Genomic DNA, 13,853 nt, shown 5'->3' on the forward strand with positions numbered 1-13,853 from the left:
CTTGATGCTCAGTAGCCAACCTCTGATTCGCCTTGATGTTTCAAATCCAGGTGACTCAGAGGACTGTACAAAAGAAAAGAAACATGACTCTTGCCAGGATAACAGGTATTCACCTAAATGACGCCTGTGGTCATAAATCAGCTCAGCATTGATGGAGCAAAATCCCTTTGCTTCATGAAAATGGCTGAGATGACATGAGGTACATATAAGGCAATGTTAGTGCAGACAATGGCACCCTTCCCTATGGGATCGCTTGAAATCTGGGCAAATCTTCATGCTCGTTCTGCTTGCTTGTGTTTGTATGAGAGCCTAAGTGACTTCCCTTATATAGAAGTGTACAGCAAACTAATGTCCTTTTCTCCAGCAATTTTCTCCAGCAACAGCCTGACTCATTTAGTGAAGTGAAGACATCTTGAGCAATGGTCCTCGCTGAAGTTAAACTAAGACAACTGCTTCCTAAAGATCTCTGTGTATATGGCCTCCTGCTAAAAACCCTTCTTCCATTTTTCCCTCTCCAAGTACCTTGACCTGCCCTGCTCTGCATGGATTCCGTGCATTCTCCCAGTCAAACTCAATTCTAAGTGGAAACTCTACCAGGCCACTCATGTCTGAAAGCAACTCGTTTCAGCACTAGCTTTTAAATCAACAGAGCAGTACAATAGCACCAACCAGACCATGCATACAGACTAATTAAACTTGAACCCAAGTGTAGGAAAGCTCTGAAAATGTGTGTACTTTACCAGGAACCAGAAGTAATCCAGCAACTAATTTCTAAATACTTCATGAGCTCTTAAGCAGTGTTGTTGGAGGTATCCTTCATGCCATTTGACATCATGTTCAGCTGTCCGAGGTTAAAACAGAGTAAAGGCATTTGAAAATGACAGCACTGATGTCAAATCAACATGGTATACTGATGGACATCATAATCTGCCTGCTTTGCAATGTGCAAGATGGTGTATGCTGCGCTCCACATCAAAAGTGTGCACATGCATTTGGAATTGAATTAATTCACTATGTCATATGATAGAGAGTCATTCAGAGTAGGAAGGGATCTAACTGGATACTGATCCTGCTGGATCAATCGTGGAGATGTTACAGTTGGCTTGCTGTCTCCACAAGGGAAGGTAAGAAAATGAACCAGAATACAAAGTATGAGCAAAGGCAGCATCACGCCCAATAGTAATGTCTCCAATTTCATTAGCTTGCTCCCATTTGCAGCCTAACCTCACATATAAGGAACAATCCCTTAGGCCAGATACCAGACGATTGCTGGTACCTGTGAAAATACAATCCAGTAAGAGTTTTAACAACACCAGGTTAAAGTCCAACATGTTTATTTGGTAGCAAATGCCATTAGCTTTCGGAGCGCTGCTCCTTCGTCAGATGGAGTGGATATCTGCTCTCTTAAAGATACAGACACATTGTCTGTATCTTTAAGACCTGATTAGCTGTAAAGATTCACATTCTAATCAGTATTCTGTAACTTGATTTTGTGTCTCTGTGCCCTGTTTGAGAGCAGATATCCACTCCATCTAACGAAGGAGCAGCGCTCCAAAAACTAATGGCATTTGCTACCAAATAAACCTGTTGGACTTTAACCTGGTGTTGTTAAAACTCTTACTGTGTTTACCCCAGTCCAACGCCGGCATCTCCACATCAAAAATACAATCCAGCGTGAGTCACTACCTTCAAAAGAGGGAGAAAAAGCTTGCAGGGAAAAAATATACCAAGATTTTCCTTGTAAAATTTCTGCAATTTGTTGCTTCAGCTTGCTGATCTTCTCATCTCTGTAACTGATTTCTGACGTGTTTTCTCTTAGCATTGTGGCTAATTTTTCCTCATGCTATATTAAGCAAAAGAAAAACACAGTAAGGTTTGGAAAGGATGGATTCCACCAACACTTATGAAATGCTACTGTAAAAACATACTAACCATCTTTTTGAGGTGCTCAGTTTTTTCTTCAAACTCCTTTCTACTTTCATTAAGTAATTCTAACGTTTCTGCTGTTAATGTTTTTGCTTGTTTTAACTTTTGTTCTGTCTGTTCATGGCTTTGGTGTTCTTCTTTAACCAACTGACTGCACTCAGAAATCTGTGGAAAATGTTAACAGAGATACAAATTTGTTTCAAAAGAATATCTCTAATTAAAATTATGGCAGCCAAATAAATAATTTACCATTGAACACTACATTTGTAGAATACAAGTTGTACTTATTAACATCTGTCTTCTTAAGTATTGTTTTGATCTTAAAATGGCTGTCTTTGATGTTGTTCTTTTATGCTTTGCTTCCTAAACATAAAGATTCACAATGAGAAATGGTTCTGGTGACCATTTTGCTCTGTAAGCAGTTATTTGACTGTGGGGCTATCACAGTTGAGTCTGTCTATTATCCATTAATCCCTGTTGCGAATAAAAGATATATTATGAATAAAAGATACATTAATGGATAAATTATTATCCATTAATCCCTGTTGTGAATAAAAGATATAAAAATTAACAAGGAAACTCTGGCCCATCCTCATTGGCATAAAATGCTCTAAATATAGCGAACCTTTCTAGTACACCTTGCCTATCAATGTTTGCCCCATCCATTACCTTTACCACCTCTGCATCGACTGATATTTTGTCAAAAAACTCTTCCTTATTGAACACTGATATAAAGTATTCATTAAGTGTTTTGACCTTGCCCTGCATCTATAAGCATATATCACTGTTTTTGTTCTGAATAGACCCCAGCCTGCCTTTTACCATTCACTTACCATTTACATGCCTGTAGATTTATTGGGTTCCCTTTTAATTTAATTGCCACTCTATTCTCATACTTTCTCTTTACCAGTCTTATTTTCTTTTTCACTACTGCTCACAACTTCTTGTATTTGGCCTGGTTCTCAATTGGAGAGTTCACCAGGCATGCATCATACCCTTGTTTTTGTTTCATCATATTCACTATCTCCCTTGTTAACCAAGTTGCCCTGGTTTAGTTCCTCTTCCTTCCCCTCTTGTTGGAATATACCTGGCAAGCACTTGAAACTTCTATTCCTTAAAGATCACCCATTGTTTTGTATTGTTTTTCTTGTCAAACTTAGGTTCCATTGTATCATGGCTAGATCCCCTCTAATCTCATTGATTAGCTCTCTTCCAATTTAGAAGCTGTACTTTAGATTCTTCGTTGCTTTTCTCCATTACTAATCCAAACCTTATGATACAGTGATCACTCTTACCCAAGTGTTATCCCACAAACACTTGGTTCACTTGCTCCACCTCATTCCTCAGCACCAGATACAGCAATGCATCCTTCCTCATTAGAGTGGGAACATACTGTCCAGTAGTTCTCCTGAATACATTTCACAAATTCTTCTCATCTTTTCCTTTTACTCTAACATTATCCCAATCAGTATTTGAGGAATTAAAGATACCAATCCTGCCCCCATCCCATAATATCACACTTTAAAGTTGTTGATTTCTGATTTCTCTGCAGATTTGTTCCTCCATCTCTCTCTCACACTACTTGGAAATCTATAGAATATCCCCAATTGTGTGATCATATCCCATTTGCTTCTCAACTCTAACCAAAGGTATTCTGTCCATGCCTCTTCAAGGATATCCTCTCTTTCTAACTCTGCAATGCCACCTCACCTCCCTTTTTTCTTCCCTATTTCTTTTTGAACACCTTGTATCTATGAATTTTCAGTCACATTTCCGTTGTTGTCACAACATCATATTCCCACATAGCTATTTGTGCATGTCGCTCACCAACCTTAGCAGACTTTGTGCATTCCAAAGACTGTCTTTGTATTCCTCATAGTCCTTCTTAATCTATTCCTATCTAATATGGAATCACTTCCTTCTCTAGTACAATCCAACATTCACTCCTTTATGTACCTTGTCCCTCTTTTCACCTTCTATAATCTAGTATCCATCTCCTTACCAATTCAGTTTAAAGCTCTCCCAGGCATGCTAATTAACTTCCCCATGAGGACATTGGTCACAGTTCTGTTTGGGTTCAACCTGTCCCTTTTGAACAGGTTCTTTCTGCCTGAGAGATGGCACCAATGCCCCATAATTTGAAACCCTTGTCTCTAGCTGCACATTTTAGATCCTTCCTATCTTCCTGTTTCTGTTCTCACTGGCACATGGCACTGGGAATAATCCAGAGATCACATACTACCTTTGTGATCCTCCTTTTTAACTTCCTTCTTAGCTACTGTAACTCTGATCTTAGGATCTTAACATCTGTCCTCTCTATGACGTTGGTACAAATGTGTACTACAACATCTGGCTCACTCCCTTCCCCCTGCAGAATACTCTGCACACTTTCAATTTCTTTCTTATTTAGTTCAGTATGTTGTTGTCCATTTTTCATTTGCTGTGTTTGTTTATGAAATTTCCTCCATTGCTGTTTTGCCCATTTACAAATTTTATCCAGCTCCTCATCAGATTCACTTTGTTCTCCCTCAATTTGCAATTTGAGTTTCTAAAGTTGTTGTAAACTAGAAACAGTAGAAGCTCAGCAATAATCCCTAAGGCACTCCACTTTCTACTTCTCCTCCCCTGGATTCATTCTGTAACAAGACATTCTGTTTTCTATTCTTTGCTATTGTTTTAATATCCCTAAGCAATTCCCATACATTCAAATTTAAATAGCAGCCAATTGTGAGGACATTTCAAAAGTTTTCTGGAAGTTTAGGTATGCCATGTTGTAAAATTTTCAGAATCACACTTTAACCAGCAATACCTCAAAGAATATAGGAATCTGAGCTAGTGGTTTGATTACAGCAGTGGTAATACCGGTGCCACATGATGATAAAGATCAAGGGTGGAATTTAATGCACAAGATGCAGGTCCCACCAGTGAATCCGGAAGGTGGAACTGTCGCTCACATTGGGAAATGCTGACCATCAATGATTCGGCAATGGCTAGCCAATCAGATATGCAGAAGCATGAGCCCAACAAATTACTCAGCGGGAACAGGCAGCAAGTTGGTAAACCTGCCATTAGTTGACGGGATTGGAGGTCATGGCACCATATTTAAATGGCACTTGGACATGTATGTATTGCCTACAAGTAAAGTCTATTGGCAAAGTATTAGCTACAAGGTCCTCTAATTGGCCTTCAGAATCTGTCTTCATCTTGAATACTTAGTCACATTTACCTCCAGTTGGCCTCCAGACACTGCTTTCATCTGTGAACTTGAGCCATATTCACCTCCATTTGACCTCCAGGATAAGACAGAACATGGCTCAGAGCTGACGTGTGGCCCCACAGCTCAGTGATGCCACCCTGCAAGTTCTCCTTCAGGCTGTTTGGGAACAGCAATTCTTTCCCAGAAATGGTACCAGAAGACCCTTCCAACTGTCCAAGGAAGTTATCAGCCATGAGGTTCACTGGTGCATCTGGGTCCAGTGCAGGAAAGGATCAATGATCTAATCTGCACTGCCACGATGAATACAACAGCAATGTTACATCAGTCTGGTTCTCATACAGGTGTCAAACAATGATGAACGTTGGGGCTCCTCCATCTCACCTGCTGGCAAGTCCTCCTGTGTTCACTGGTATTTGCAGGTTGTGGATTGGCGTCAGTAGCCATATTTTCAATGGATAGCTGTTATCACTCAGGATCCATTGTGCAGTTGTGCGAGGGCCTCAAACTTCCCTTGCACCTACGGAATCATGAGAGCTCCTTGGGAACTGAAAACACACCGGGAGCATTTGTTTCTGTAATGACCAACTGATCATTACAGTTGGTCATTAATTTTTTGCGGCTGAAGAATGCAGCAGGCAGATCTCAAGGAGCTCTGATGGTCACGTGAATGTAGTTGATAACCCATTGCACCTGTGCGAAAACTGCGATATCCCCAAAGCCTGGCCATATGGATCTGTGCAGAATTGCACATAGTCTTGAGTCCTTTTAAATAAGCCATCAGTGACCTTCATGCTTGTGATATGCCACACAAGCCTCCAGTGGAGATCTGGAAGGATTTGCTTGCAGATGTCCACCACTGTTCACATGACCCTAATTCCAGAGCTTGTGCCCTATTTACCTATGGAATTCTATTTGCTGCATCACACTTGACCTTCTCCCACACATCCTCATCCTTCCCCCCCAAAACCCTCAACTCTCCTTCATTCACCCTCAACTTGATCTCCATCACCCTCGACTTTCCCTCGATCAATCTTGACCTGTTCTTGATCAACTTTGACCCACTGTAGCAGGGGATACAGAAACTCCTCTGTTGGTGAGGTTTCCGAGGTGGCCGGTACTGCCGAAACTTCAGACAATACAAGACTCACAAAGCCAGTGACTCAGTTTAAACTTAAATAAACTTTTATTTAGACCAGCAGCCGCCAGGAGAAATCATCACAGGGTCAGGGCAGCTCTGAGATAGAGCAGCTAGATCTCTTCAATGAAATCTGACATGTACAATTCAAAACAGATCAATTATATGTTTTCTTATCAATTACTCCTTTCATTAGCTTTAAATCAATCATCTTCAATATACATAAATCAACAACAATACTTGTCATATAACTTAGCCAATCGCATCTTACCCTCTTGCATAATGGCATTTTATTAGTCCGTAAAATCTGGAAGCTAACTCCTGTCTTAGCTGACCCCATTTCCTGTGTTGCCTAGTAACCTCAGACACCAACCCAAAGTTCAAATGAACATTCCCATTAGTTCCCCTATAGGTCACTGCCAAACCAGATTAACACATGACTCCACGTCTGGGCATGCATCCATCTTATCTGGACAGTGAATAAACCCTATTCATGAAATATGATTAAGTATTCTAAATGTTTTCTCCATCTGAAACTCTACTGATAAAACTTGCATATTCTCAGGGCTTAAACATTCTCTTAGAATACGGCTTTGCCCTAATGCCCTTTACCATGATGCTTTGCAGCAAATTGCCTTTGGCTAAAGTGAACAATGATTTTTTTTAAAATGCATTAATGCATTCAAAATATCAGCATATGTGTTTTAAAATCATAATCACTTGTTTAAATCTCTTACTGCATCTCATATGTGTGTAAACTGCTTTCTTGTTAGCTCATAAGCCTATTTTAAAAGTCATTTAACTTAATGCTGGTACTTCAATCAGCGCCTTAATGTCTAATGCTTAAAAATTTTACTAACCTATTAGGATGCCTCCCTTACACTCTGCTTTTTGAAGACTATTAAAACAAAGTAGATTAGTTTAGAATAGGGACCACAGCGTGCGCTATATATATCAAAGGTATCACAATGTACCTCACTTATACATTATACGAAGGTATTGTCTGTATAAGCACATATATAATCATTTTTGAACAAGTATTATAGATTTAAACTGTATTTTTGTATTTTCTTGTGCGCTTTGGCCAACAAGCAATTTATTCCTCCAGCATAATGGGAAATAAGCTTAATTAGACAGACCGCATCCTTTTGGAACATTGAAATATATAGCATATACCCTATTATCAGGGGCAAGCCAGGCAGCTACAAACTACCAAGGCTTATGAAAATGAATAGAAAGATTCAGCTTCTAGCTGCAATGAATAGATATATTCAGCCTCCACTGATAAGAGAATAGAAAACAGACAAGAAAGATGACTCCCTTCTTGCTGGTGTTTGGAGCCACCCTTGAACCTACCGGATTTGCATAGGTAAGATTTCTAGACAACAGGGGAAGAACCTCTGGGTCCAGTTGACCAATGAATTCCTAATTCTGCTGGAGTGTAGAATGCTCTTGGCCAAAGTAAAAAGCGTATTAATGTCAATGGACCATCCAGACAGGATGGGCGGAAGAATTGAATCTTCAGAAATGTATATCTGTTGTGCTCATGTGATGTAACGTCAGAGAGAAGTTGGAATCCTCTGACTATCTCTCTCCCAATACGTATTGTCAAATAAGAATGTCTTTAACTGTCTTTCGCTAGTCTTTGTGTTAGCTGAGATCAGCTGAATACAAGATCCCTCCAGAGGGAAGCCCCAAGAAAATCCTCTTACACCCACCCTCTGTCAGGCAGCATCCTCCCCTCCTCCTGTCAACTAGCAACCTTCCCCCATCAACAATGCCCTGCACAGCGACGCTTCCCATCCCCCCTCCTACTCCTCCATCAACCTGTCCCATTAATGAAAAACAGATCCAACTCACTCCAAATCCAACTCAAGGATTGCCTTGTCTTATCAATGTCATTGATAGCATAAGATGATTTGATGGGATAGCTGATTTAGGTCATCATTTGTTCTCTATCCAAAGGACAGTTGTTGGCTCATTGTCATTGCCATGTCTCTCTGTCTTTTTATTTTCTAATAACTTCTTTCAACTTTCAAGCCAATCAGCATTGATATTCTCTTCCCCCTTCTTCCTCTTTTTGCTTGAAATCTTCCCTCCATAGTCCCACACTGGTCTATTTCCTCTGAAGTTGTGCCTGGTCCGGTGTCTCTGCCTTTTTCTAATTAGGTTCAGCAAATTTCTTTCTTCATTCACCTTCCTCAGCAATTCGTCATTTGTTACTTTTTGTTGTAATTTATCAAAATTCGCTGGACTCTGGGGAAGTGCCGGCTGATTGGAAAACAGCTAATGTGACGCCACTGTTTAAAAAAGGAGGTAGACAAAAGGCGGGTAACCACAGGCCGGTTAGCTTAACGTCCGTAGTTGGGAAATTGCTGGAATCCATCATTAAAGAAGAAATAGCAGGACACCTGGAAAAAAATGGTTCGATCAAGCAGATGCAGCATGGATTCATGAAGGGAAAGTCGTGTTTGACGAATTTACTGGATTTTTATGAAGATGTAACGAGTGCGGTTGACAGAGGAGAACCGGTGGATGTGGTGTTTTTGGATTTCCAGAAGGCGTTCGATAAGGTGCCTCACAAAAGGTTGCTGCAGAAGATTAGGGTACACGGAGTTGGGGGTAAAGTGTTAGAGTGGATTGAGGATTGGCTATCTAACAGGAAGCAGAGAGTTGGAATAAATGGGTGCTTTTCTGGTTGGCAGTTGGTGACTAGTGGCGTGCCGCAGGGATTGGTGCTGGGGCCTCAACTGTTTACCATATACATAAATGATCTGGAGGAGGGGACCGAGTGTAGGGTAACAAAGTTTGCGGATGATACAAAGATGAATGGGAAAGTGAATTGCGTGGAGGGTGCGGAAAGTCTGCAGAGAGATTTGGATAGGCTAAGTGAGTGGGCGAGGATCTGGCAGATGGAGTATAACGTTGACAAGTGTGAGGTTATCCACTTTGGAAGGAATAATAGTAAAATGGACTATTATTTAAATGGTGAAAAATTACAACATGTTACTGTGCAGAGGGACCTGGGGGTCCTTGTGCATGAATCGCAAAAACTCAGTTTGCAGGTGCAGCAGGTGATCAAGAAAGCAAATGGAATGTTGGCCTTTATCGCGAAGAGGATGGAGTATAAAAGCAGGGAGGTCTTGCTGCAATTGTACAAGGTACTGGTGAGGCCGCAACTAGAGTACTGTGTGCAATTTTGGTCCCCTTATTTGCGGAAGGATGTATTGGCCTTGGAGGGAGTACAGAGAAGGTTCACCAGGTTGATACCGGAGATGAGGGGGTTAGCTTATGAGGAGAGATTGAGTAGATTGGGCCTGTACTCGTTGGAGTTTAGAAGGCTGAGGGGAGATCTTATAGAGACATATAAGATAATGAAAGGGGCTAGACACGGTAAAGGCAGAGAGATTCTTTCCACTTAGAAAGGAAACAAGAACTAGAGGACACAGACTCAAAATAAGGGGGAGTCAGTTTAGGACAGAGTTGAGGAGGAACTTCTTCTCTCAGAAGGTAGTGAATCTCTGGAATTCTCTGCCCATTGAAGCAGTGGAGGCTACCTCGTTAAATATGTTTAAGTCCCAGGTAGATAGATTTCTGATCAATAAGGGAATTAAGTGTTATGGGGAGCGGGCGGGTAAGTGGAACTAAACCACTATCAGATCAGCCATGATCTTATTGAATGGTGGGGCAGGTTCAAGGGGCTAGATGGCCTACTCCTGCTCCTATTTCTTATGTTCTTATGTTCTATCCGCTGATCCTTTCTATTCTCTTCCAAACAGACATTTCAAAGCTTTTTAGCAAATTGCTCTCCTCTTTCCTTAAGGTCCAAGTCCCACACCTCTACAAAACAACACTTCAAACCCAGCTCTTTTGCAAGTTTATTCTTGAGTTGCTTATTTAAGTTTCCAGTTAGGAACTGCCCCTTCTTACTAAATACAGCCTTTCCCATTGCTATCTTTGCACCTTCCATCTGCAGATATTATGCTTCTGTTGTTCGATATTCTGCAGCTAGCATAACTGATTTAAGTAACATACTGTAAGTGAAAATCTTTCTTTATTTTTAGAATGGGGTAAATGTAGGCAGCATTTAATGCTAAAGTCAAAGAGCTGTGCTTTTTCACTTTCTTCAGTGAACAGAAATCTGTTTTATATTTCAGTCAGCAAGATGGATACATCCCCAGACTGAGTGGTAAGCAATCTATCACTTCTTGCCTGGATTTGGTGAGAATGTAACGAGAAAATTGAGTTATGATTAGTTCATGATGTGATGGTGTGGCAACAAATATTCCATTTTTCAAAGTCACATTTTTGACTGGTCCTTTAAGAAGGCTGACAAATACGTGAGAACATGTTGATGCCCTAACTATAATTTTCTCTCGATTGGCAAATCGTTCCTTCAGATTTGAAAATTATGCATATTACTCCACTATTTTGTGAAGACACAAGTAAATCAAGGAATCACAGACCAGTTAGCCTATCTCTGTTGTGAGGAAATCTATCATTTGGTGCTCATTGACCATTTGCTTGGTCACATAACTTTTTAATTTAAAAAAATTCCTCCGAGTTTTCAAATCCATCTGTAGCCTGGCCCCTCCCTATCTCTGTCTGGCCTCTTGGGCATCCCTGTTTTAATTGGTCCACCAGAGCCGATAGAGACTCAATGGGCCAAATGGCCTCCTTCCTTGCTGTGAATAACTCTATGACTCTACAATCATTGGTGGCCATGCCTTCACAGGCCCAAGCTCTGAAATTCCCTCCCCTACACATCTTTGGCTCTTTTCCTTTAGAGCCATATCTTTCAGGAGTAAAATCAGGAAACACTTTTTCACATAAAGGGTGACAGAAGTTTGGAATTCTCTTTTGCAAACAGCATTTGATGCTAGATCATTCGTTAATTTTAAAACTGAGATTGATTGATTTTTGATAGCCAAAGGAATTAAGAAATATGAAGCAAAGGTAGGTAAAGGAGTTAGGTCACAGAACAGCCTTAATTTCATTGAAAGGTGGAACAGGTTCAAGGTGAGTGAATGACCTACTCCTGTCCCTATGTTCCTGTGACAATTATTCTGAACAGCCAGATAAGAACACTCTTTTAGAATAAAACAAAGCTGAGCACTGATGGACAGCGCTTATCTGGTACTTTACCTTGTGTTGCATTAGTTTAGTGACATTGGACAAAGCTACATCCTTTTCCTTTAGCTGTGTTTTCAATTGTGCAATTTCTTGCTCCAGCATACTTATTCTTTCCATCAACTGTTTATGGTCGTACACAGAAACCTACATATGTGCATATGACAAGTTACAAAAGTTGTAATAAAATGTAGTTAACATATCTTTTGTACTCAATAGATTTTTCAAATGATCAGGATATTTTCATCAGTCTAAGAGTCCAGAATGACATTTGTAAGTAAAAACAGAAAGTGCTGGAAATAGTCAGCAGGACTGACACCATCTGTGGAGAGAAAAACAGAGTTAACATTTGAGATGAATATGACTCCTTTTCTTCAATGTTTTGAAGTCAACTCAAATGTTAACTCTTATTTCAGATTTCCAGCATCCTCAGTATTTTGCTTCTTGCCAATGAAGTGCAGCAGAAAAATATATATGTTTATATCATCATTCAGTGGTCCATTGTACATTGCCTCACCATTACAAAAGTACAGCTTAGAAAACAAGGAATATCAGATGACCAGCAATTTTACATGAGTTTGGGTACATCTTTGACCATTATTAATAAATGTGTCATGAAAATAATATTTTGGCTGTGTGCAATTTGTAGGAAGATAATGAATGCAGAGTGAACTTTTAAAAATTCATTTATGGGGTGTGGGCATCATTGGCTAGGCCAGCATTTATTGCCTATCCCTAGTTTCCCTTGAGAAGGTGGTGGTGAGCTACATCCTTGAACTGCTGCAGTTTCTGAGGTAGCAAAGTAGATGATCAACAGTAATGTTATTAATAGGGAGAATAATGCAGTAGGAGTGAGCCTTCCTGAATTTGTGAGAAAATTGCCATCGGTTGAACAACAAATCACAGCAAAGGTAAGAATAATTTGAGAAGAAAGAAGATAACATTGCTTTAAAGAAAGATCTTACGATAATTGTATGTTTAGAGGCAAACAGGGGCAGACTTTATCAAAGACTTTGGAGATGTCTCAAGACAATGATAAATGATTCACTAAAGTGTTAAAGGATAAAATTTCAGAAGTGCACAATATAATAACAAATTTATCTGTGGAAAGGCCATGCTAAGAATATACTGATTATTAAAGGGCTGTAACTTCCAAGCTCCGGGACATTGTAACTGGGGTACGCCAAAGATGCATGGGAAACCCCCTTGGATATCCCCATGTAAGGATTGCAAGGCTGTTGCCTGGGAAATCCAAACTTCTGTTGCACAATTGCCTTGCAATGGGAACCCACCAAAAATACAATTTAAATCACAAACTTCAGATGGTTCCCCCCTCTCCCCCATTTTATTTCCAAGTCCAAAAGACCTGCTGGTTAGGTGCATTGCCATGCTAAACTTCTCCCTCAGTGTACCTGGAGTGTGGCGATGAGGGGGATTTTCACAGTAATTTCATTGCAGTGTTAGTGTAAGCCTACTTGTGACAATGATAAATAAACTTTAAACTTTAAGTAAGTAAGTAGGAGCAGAGTGGCAATCCAACTCTGACTGCCACTCCATGGAAGTTGTGGGCCAATTGTGTTAAGTGGTGTTTCAGTGTTAGTATTCTCTCATCTTGAGTTAGAAAGTTATGCATTCAAATTCCATTCCAGAGATTTGGATACAAATGCTAAGCTGACAGTCACTGAGTGCTGTATTATCAAATGAGATGTTAAACCAAAAGCACATCTGTCACCTTAGGTAAATGTAAAAGATTACATGGCACTATTCTGAAGAACAGAAGGGGTATTCTTCCCGGCTTCCAGACCAACCCTCAATTGACATCACTAAAAGAAGATTGTCACATCAATTTGAGATTCCCACTTGGGGGACCTTGTTGTGTGCAAATTGGTGTTAAGTGTCCTATATTGTATTAGTGATGACACTTCAAAAGTATTTAATTTGCTGCAAGGAGCTTTGGAACAACTAAGCACTATAAAATGAGAGCACATCTTTAGTATGATAAATAATTTGAGAGTTAATAGCAGCTTTCATAACTTTGGAAAGCACAGGTATAATAATAGTTGAAAAAGTAAAAGGGAACACCATCCTAGAGGATGGGGTAAACAGGAGCAAATTTTCAAGATGGGAAGACATGCTGGGAGATACTGATCAGGCAGCATAGAACAGGAGTAAACTCAGAGGCAAACATCTAAACATCGTAGGCATAATTGAAGATGATATTGTTAATAAGTCAGGATATGAAGAGAATTTCATCTTACTTTAATTGAGGCATCCTTGGCAGAAATGTCATGTTTTTCTCCTCCAAAGTTAATTTTCCTTGATAGCCCCAACTTCTGCATTTTAACAGCATCAAAATGTATGGTTAATGATTTTGCTTCTGGAATGGGCACGGCTACACCAGTTATGCCTGTAAAATCCGGAGGCTCTTTGATCGATACATCAGGT

The sequence above is a fragment of the Mustelus asterias genome, chromosome 15, assembly GCF_964213995.1.
Source record: "Mustelus asterias chromosome 15, sMusAst1.hap1.1, whole genome shotgun sequence".
In the NCBI taxonomy this organism is placed as follows: Eukaryota; Metazoa; Chordata; class Chondrichthyes; order Carcharhiniformes; family Triakidae; genus Mustelus; species Mustelus asterias.